The sequence below is a fragment of the Brassica napus genome, chromosome A4 (assembly GCF_020379485.1).
Source record: "Brassica napus cultivar Da-Ae chromosome A4, Da-Ae, whole genome shotgun sequence".
In the NCBI taxonomy this organism is placed as follows: Eukaryota; Viridiplantae; Streptophyta; class Magnoliopsida; order Brassicales; family Brassicaceae; genus Brassica; species Brassica napus.
This window is the reverse complement of record NC_063437.1, coordinates 6,940,692-6,949,881: the sequence shown is the minus strand read 5'-3', so window position 1 is coordinate 6,949,881 and position 9,190 is coordinate 6,940,692. Positions and strand designations below refer to the sequence as shown.

General features: G+C 43.4%; 1 non-coding gene across 1 annotated transcript; it reads right to left on the bottom strand.

The window, feature by feature from the left end:
- Positions 1–681: 681 nt before the first annotated feature.
- Positions 682–787, bottom strand: LOC125608497. Its single transcript, XR_007339387.1, has one exon. It is a non-coding gene; the product is annotated as a small nucleolar RNA R71 (small nucleolar RNA).
- Positions 788–9,190: the final 8,403 nt, after the last annotated feature.

Sequence of the window (9,190 nt, the reverse complement as noted above, 5' to 3'; positions counted from 1 at the left end):
CACATCGCTCGACGAAACAACTTCGTCGTCGATCGATACGCACAACCAACCGTCGATTAGACACCAGACCATCATCGTTGATCGATCCTAATCGTTCGACAACGATCGATACTACACCGCGTACGTCGATCGATACCGTATCATCAAAAATGGTAAACATTATTATTCTAACACATGACGAGAATTGAAACCTGTATGACCAGGCCGGTCATCTGTGTAATGCAACAGGTCAGAAAATAGATGCTCAGGGGACTGTAATCCCTGATGCTGATACTACAGGAGCTGCTCAACATGTAGATGAGGACGCTCGATCGAAACCACTGGCCGACTACAATCGCCCAGATGAGTACTATTCCAACAGATCAGCTATTCGACTTTAAGAGATCCAGAAGCAGAATTTCGAGCTGAAGCCTCAATACTACACTCTCGTGTTGCAGATACCCTACTCTGGGTTACCGCACGAGCATCCAATGGACCATCTGGAACGGTTCGAGGATATAATCACTGCTATTCGGATGGAAGGAGTCCCCAAAGATTACCTGCTGTGCAAGCTCTTCAGATACACGCTGAATGGAGAAGCGATGCACTGGCTTAGGCAGCAACCCACAAGATCTTTAACATCATGGACCGACATCAAGAATGCTTTCTTACGAATCTTCTTCGATGAGGCACGCGCTGAAGAACTTCAGAACAAAATTTCCATATTCTCGCAGAAGGCTGTAGAGTCCTTCAAAGATGCGTGGATTAGATTTAGGTTTTTCCAGCGAGACTGTCCACACCACGGATTTAACGAAGTGCAGCTGCTAAGCACTTTCTTTCGAGGTCTCGCCTTACAGTATCAAATGGCTCTTGATACGGCGAGTGAAGGAAACTTCACTACTCGGAATCCGGTTGAAGCTGTGAGACTTATCGAAAACCTTGCTAACAGCAGCAGCACCAAAAACACTGACTCTGAACGTAAGAAGTCTGTAGCCTCTATCGGGAAGGAACATATGGACGAAGTAAGAGCTAAGTTAGATGTGGTGCACCAGCTTCTTAGGAAGCAAGTCTGTTCAGCTGAAGGAGAAGTAGCAGATACGGAAGGAGAAGAAAATGTGAACTACATCAGAGGTACCGGATTCCAGAAATTTGGAAACCAGGGCGGAAACATAAACTTCTTTGGAAATGGTCAAAGAAGTAACCAAAGTTCACAGTTTCAAAATCCCTTCAACAACAGCAAGAGCTACTCGAACTCTTACTACCAAAATCCACCACCCCAGACTCAGGAAAGCAAGATCGAAGAAATGCATGATCGAGTACTATTGGGACAACAACAAATCACCGTGGATTTCAATGGTAAGATAGACTCCGCCTACAACAATCTGAACACCAAAATCGAGACGTTAGGGACTCAGGTGAGAAAACTTGAAACCCAAGTAATTCAGACGGGCGAGACTATAAAGAGGCAAGAAGCTTTCGCTAGAGAGGCAGGAGCCGACAAAGGGAAACACCACGTAAATGTCATCATAGATGATGATTTCTGGCAAGTGGTGAGAAATGAAAAGCTTGAGGAAGGAGACTTCGAAATCGAAAGCTCCATGAGTCTCGGCGGTTCTCAATGGTGTCGACCGATGTCGATGAACTCGCATCGATCGACAGACCATGATGAAGATCGATGGACGGATTAATCCAGTCATCGATCGATGTCGTCCGCTAAATCGACTGATTGCAATGCAGTTCGAATTTTAACTCATGAAGAATTCGCAGCTAAGCATCCTCACCCACCCTCCCCTTTCTATGATAAAATCGATCGATCGGTTGAGCCAACCATCGATTGACAGAGTGAGTCCGATGTCGATCATCACAACACACCTCCCATCGATCGACAGGCACCTCTGACATACCGAGTGCGGTTACCCTCAATCGATAATGATTACATCAACGCACTCAGACCACCACCTAAACCATTAGCTAACCCACCCGAACCAAAACCCAACCCTTTAAATAGTTCACCAGAATCAGTGAAGAACAAGAAGCTGAAGGGAGAAGCTTAAGGAAAAGAAAGGAGAAGATTCCTAAAAACCTTAAGAGGAAAGCTAACGATAAGGAGATGGATGGTTTCACTAAAAGAATCCTCAGAATCCCAATCGAAAAACCTTTTGATGAAGCTTACTTCACACACCGGTTGTGGATGTTCTTCAGAGAAACAAAGGTAACTGAGGAGGACATTAGGAGAATGTTTCATCAAGTCAGAGAGAAGATGAAACACATGATCACATTGACGAAGAAGAGTGATCCTGGGAAGTTTGCAATACCATGCGTAGTCAAGGGTGTTGAATTTCCCCATTCAATGTATGACACAGGAGCATCAGTTAGTATCCTCCCTAGGATCATGGCAGACCAGCTTGGTTTGACCATCGAACCTTCAACAGAATTCTTTACCTTTCTGGATCTTTCAGAGAAACGATCAGAAGGAATCATAAGAGATCTGGGGGTACAGATTGGTAATGCCCTTGTCCCTGTAGATTTTCATGTCCTAGATATCAAGCTTAACTGGAACTCTTCACTTCTGCTTGGAAGATCTTTCCTTGCTACAGTAGGAGATGTATGTGACATGAACAAAAACAAATTGTGTCTAACGCTCATAGACACAAACATCCACTACGACCACATCCGACCTAAGAGAAAGGTCATTAATTCTGTGGATTATGGGAAAGAACTTGGCTTCATTGGCGCATGCCATTGTGGAGTAGAGTATGAATCGGAGTACAAAACAGAGTACTCGGAATCGATCGACACCCCAACCTTTCCATCGATCGATTCCAATGCACCCAGTTGACCGATGACCGCAACAACACGTCACTCGACGTAATGCACCCAGTTGTCCATTTCACTTCACCTAATCATTGTTACCAACATTTTGCCTTCCAACCTCTAAGCAAGAGAGGACATGATGAATATTCCATAGGCAGTTGGGCAGACAGTGGTTTCCATGAAAGTTTTGCAGTTGACACTGTAATTACTTCACCTAATGAGGAACATACATAGGAATACGATGAGGATTATTGGAAAGAACGTGCAGTAAAAATGTCTTTGCAGGATGAAAGATTTGAAACACATAAGTTCACCAACACGATTCCAACATCGTTCAACGCTGTGCACTCCACATCGGTCGATACCCACCCTCGTCCAGCAAAACAACCGCTCACATCGATCGACACCTACAAAGGAACATCGATCGATATTCGCGCCGCAGCGAAAATTCAGGAGCAGGAAAATATTCTCTCCCCAACTAGGTTTATAGATACCTATATAAATCGTTTTGCACCCCCGAAACCACCTACACACATCAGAGCAAACACACAAGCAAAAAAGATGAACACTATTCCGTCTACATTAACAGAAAAATCCATGAAGATCAATCATCTTAAGAACACAAGTTCTGCAGAAATTACTCTGCCATCGATCGATGCAACTGTATCTACATCGATCAATACTACTCTAAACCCTAATCTTTCTCTTTCTAAATTGAATGATTATGCAAACATTGATTACGGTTTTCTAACACCTGATAAATTTGGTATTTTCAGGGACCCAGATGGCAACGCACGTGCAATGGATGGAAGGATCTTACAAGTGTCCAGAGAAGACATAGCAGACATCCTTCAAGTAGCCGGACCTGACAACCTATTCTCACAGCAACGTGGCACTCCAGACGTCATTCAAACAGATCCTAACAACCACGTAGGAGTCGCCACAACAGAAATCAATCCAGATCTATCACGCCAACCAAAAAGGCAAGCATCGATCGATGGAACAACAGAGACATCGATCGACAGGGTAACACCAACGTCGATCGATAGAGATGATCCAACGTCGATCGACAGATGGCATTAATTTGGGAGCCGCGCTTTTGACATGTACGGAGCCAGAAAGTTCACTTCGGAACAAATGGACGAGTATGGAGTCTACAGATATGAGTCTGGACACGCACGAGGCGTAGCTGGTGAGATGATACCTATCACAAAGGACGACATCAGGAAATTGCTGGAAAGAGCATCTCTTTTTGAAGAGAGCCATATCTGTCTTCCATAACATGCCACTTCCTTCACACTCACAAGACTGGCACGAAAACTCTACACCAAAGATGAAATCGATGAGATGGTGTTTGGTATTTATGGAGCTCAGGAGAAACTCGGAGATGAGCTCAAAACATTGGTAGAAGATACACATCAGCCTTTGGATAGAGGCTATGATGAGCTTTTCAGAAGTATGGCAGAAATGAGGACAAAAATTGAGAGTCTACGCAACTTGAGAAGGAAGCTACAACCTCAGCATCGATCGACGCACCACATGCAACATCGAATGATGTCAGTCTTCCTACAGCCCATATCCCTGCAGAACCACAATGTTCAACACAACACAGGGATGAATGGGAAGTCTCATACATCGACACGAGGATAAAAAGACGTTTACTGCCCTCTCAACAACAACGTGGACTGGCTAAGAACTAAAATAGAGCTACTACAGCAAGATCTGGACACTATTCGCAAGAAGGACCAACAACCAGCCACATCGATCGACATGTGTACCTTCACATTGCTCGACGCTAAAGTCTCAGCCATGAATGAGAGGCTGAGGACTTACAAGGACATGCATGACCGCTTTATATCACCAGTCATGATATATTTAAACAAATTGTCTAGTCAATTACTTCATGCCCAAAAGGATACTGAGAACATTACTAATCAAAATTTTTTGCAGGCAAAATCAGCATCAATCGACAGGCTACGAGGGCCTTGGATCAGTGGCAAGAAACCTGTGGAGTTACTTCCTTACACAACAGCAGAGGTTGACAAGATCACATCCAAGATCTACACTGCTCTAGACACCATGGAGGAACGACTTGACAAACGCTGCGATAACATCTACTTTCCATTCGACAACAAAATCAGTGGACTAGACAGCCACGCAGAATGGCTATAGAAAGAAATCAAAGCCATTCAGAGGAAACTCGCAGCCCAACACCAGATATCAGCATCGATCGACAGGACACGAGCGAAATCGATCGATGGCAACTCGCCGAGATCGACCAACGAACACATAATCGCATCGATCGACGCCGAGTCTACACTAATCAGCGAGCAACTGATACACAAGACGATAGAATCAATGCAAAAGGAACTGGCAGATCTTTCAGCATACGCCTATGACAACATAGGCTGGCACCAGGTCAGCATTGACAACGTTCAAGAAAGGCTACAGAACATCTCCAATGTACTTGAGAAGATGGATGACAAATGGACAAGAAATGATGAGGCCACAAGAAGTTTCATTGCATCTTGGTTCAGAATATGCAGAGATGACGTGGATGCTTGCTTTCCAACCAACAAGCAGCTGTTTCTCCACCCAATAGCCAATCACTACCACAGTCAAGCTAAATGACTATAACCATGCGCTGAGTGGGAGGCAACCCACTATTAGGTATTTTACTTTGGTTTTATTAGCTAGCATTTAATTACTTTTGTTTTATTTCTTTCAGATTTAGAAGACCCAAGTAGGAGGACCTGAATATCGACCGACAACGAGAGGTAGACATCGTTCGACATAGACAAGCACATGACGATCGATATAACACTTACACATCGATCGATATCTAATCCGGTCAGACATATCTTCCTTGTTACATTTCGTACATCATAACTATTCATCATAACTCCGGCTGAGTTACGCTGGGACAGTGTAATTTAAGTCTGGGGTGAGATATACTGATATAATTTATTTTATTCTTATATAAAAAAGAATTTTAATAAATTATGTTTAGTTATTGAGAATAAGGACTATAATCTTATATTGATTTAAACTTGAATATCTAACCAATCTTTAGCACCATTTTAGATTTACTGATTGCAGATAGCAGTAAAGATGCTAAAGCGGATCAACCTATCAACTAAACACTTTCCTTGAACCATATGAAGTAACCAAAGCTGATTTCCAACACTAAACCTGACATAACCGCTTGTCTTGGGGCTTGGTATACATGGGATCGGATTCTTCAGACAGGTCTGGAAGGTATCGCCTGGTTTATATTATTTATCACATTTTTTCTCTCTAAATTTCGACCCTAGATTAGTTAGTGAGTTAATAAAAATAATAATAATAAAAAATAATAATAATAATAAGATCTATTGTTTAATTAGGATGAGACTGAACATGACTTGGTGGCTAAAACCATTAAGGTTTGATTCATAAAAACTCAAATAAAAGAGTTCGAAACAAGACTTGGAGGCGGCAATCTTCAAGGCTCGCTTTCGCAAAGAACTCTTGGAGAAGGTTAAGGAAAAGGAAGGAGAAGATTCCTAAAAACCTTAAGAGGGAAGCTAACGATAAGGAGATAGATGGTTTCACTAAACGAGTCCTCAGGATCCCAATCGAAAAACCTTTTGATGAAGCTTACTTCACACACCGGTGGTGGATGTTCTTCAGAGAAACAAAGGTAACTGAGGAGGACATTAGGAGAATGTTTCATCAAGTCAGAGGAAAGATGAAACACAGGATCACATTGACGAAGAAGAGTGATCCTGAGAAGTTTGCAATACCATGCATAGTCAAGGGTGTTGAATTTCCCCATTCAATGTGTGACACAGGAGCATCGGTTAGTATCCTCCCTAGGATCATGGCGGACCAGCTTGGTTTGACCATCGAACCCTCAACAGAATCCTTCACCTTCGTGGATCTTTCAGAGAAACAATCCGGAGGCATCATAAGAGATCTGAAGGTACTGATTGGTAATGCCCTTGTCCCTGTAGATTTTCATGTCTTAGACATCAAGCTTAACTGGAACTCTTCACTTCTGCTTGGAAGATCCTTCCTAGCTACAGTAGGAGTTGTATGTGACATGAACAAAAACAAATTGTGTCTAACGCTCATAGACCCAAACATCCACTATGATCCCATCCGACCTAAGAAAAAGGTAATTAATTCTGTGGATTATGGGAAAGAACTTGGCTTCATTGGCGCATGCCATTGTGGAGCAGAGTATGAATCAGAGTACGAAACAGAGTACTCGGAATCGATCGACACCCCAACCTTTCCATCGATTGATTCCAATGTGTCAATGTTGACCGATGACCACAACAACACGTCACTCGTCGTAATGCACTCACTTGACCATTTCGCTTCACCTAATCATTGCTACCAATATTTTGCCTTCCAACCTCCAACCAGGAGAGGACATGATGATTATTCCATAGGCAGTTGGGCAGACAGTGGTTTCCATGAAAGTTTTGCAGTTGACACTGTAATTACTTCACCTCATGAGGAACATACCGAGGAATACGATGAGGATTACTGGAAAGAACGTGCAATAGAAATGTCTTTGCAGGATGAAAGACTTGAAACACACAACTTCACCAACACGTTTCTAACATCGTTCGACGCTGTGCACTCCACATCGGTCGATACCCACCCTCGTCCAGCAAAACAACCGCTCACATCGATCGACACCCGTAAAGGAACATCGATCGATATTCGCGCCGCAGCGAAAATTCAGGAGCAGGAGAATATTCCCTCCCTAACTAGGTTTACATATACCTATATAAATCGTTTTGCACCTCCGAAACCACCTACACACATCAGAGCAAACACACAAGCAAATAAGATGAACACTCTTCCTTCTACATCAACAGAAAAATCCATAAAGAGCAATCATCTCAAGAACACAAGTTCTGCAGAGATTACTCTGCCATCGATCGATGTAACTCTATCTACATCGATCGATACTACTCTAAACCCTAATCTCTCTATTTCTAAAAAAAATAATTTTGCAAACATTGATTACGGTTCTCTAACACCTGATGAATTTGGTATTTTCAGGGATCCAGATGGCAACGCACGTGCAATGGATGGAAGGATTTTATAAGTGTCCAGAGAGGACATAGCAGACATCCTTCAAGTAACCAACGGAACCGACAACCTGTTCTCACAGCAACGTGGCACTCCAGATGTCATTCTAACAGATCCCAACAACCACGCAAGAGTGTCCACAACAGAGACCAACCCAGATCTATCACGCCAACCAAAAGGACAAGCATCGATCGGCGGTACAACGGAGACATCGATCGACAGGGTAACACCAACGTCGATCGATATGGATAATCCGACGTCGATCTACAGACGCTATGAATGTGGGAGCCGCGCTTTCGACATGTATGGAGCCAGAAAGTTCACTTGAGAACAAAGGGACAAATATAGAGTCTACAGAGATGAGCGTGGACACGCACGAAGCGCAGCTGGTGAGATGATACCTGTCACAAAGGACAACATCAGGAAAATACTGGAAAGAGCATCTCTTTTTGAAGAGAGCCACATCTACCTTCCAGAACATGCCACTTCCTTCACACTCACAAGACTGGCACCAGAACTCTACACCAAAAAAGAAATCGATGAAATGGTATTTGGTATTTGTGGAGCTCAGGAGAAACTGGGAGAAGAGCTCAAAACACTGGTAGATGAAACACATCAGCCTTTGAATAGAGGCTACAATGAGCTTTTCAGATGTATGACAGAAATGAGGACATAAATTGATAGTTTACGTCAGCAACTTGAGAAGGAAGCTACGACCTCATCATCGATCGACGCACCACGTGCAACATCGATCGACATCAGTCTTCCTACAGCTCAGATCCCTGCTGAACCGCAATGTTCAACACAACACAGGGATGAATGGGAAGTCTCATACATCGACACAAGGATAAACGACGTTTACTGCCCTCTCAACAACAACGTGGACTGGCTAAGCACTAAAATCGAGCTACTACAGCAAGATCTGGACACCATTCGCAAGAAGGACCAACAACCAACCACATCGATCGACATGTATACCTTCACATCGCTCGACGCTAAAGTCTCAGCCATGAATGATGTTGGGGTCAAAATCGGTCACGACGGAATCAATGCCTGAAAGTCCGTAAAAATCAGCATGAATGTTTTTACGAAAAAGTAATATTCGCAAAGATATCTTTACAAAGAGCCTTGCGGTAAAATCTTGTTCAAATCTCAATCGAACCACTAAATACCGATTGTTCGAAGGAAACCGACATGTATCCAATTCGGCCGCGGACAAGCTCGAGTACGGCAATCGGACCACGGATAAGCCAAGCTCGATCGATTCGCGGCGACCAAGACAAGCCAAGCTACGTAGCGACCGAGC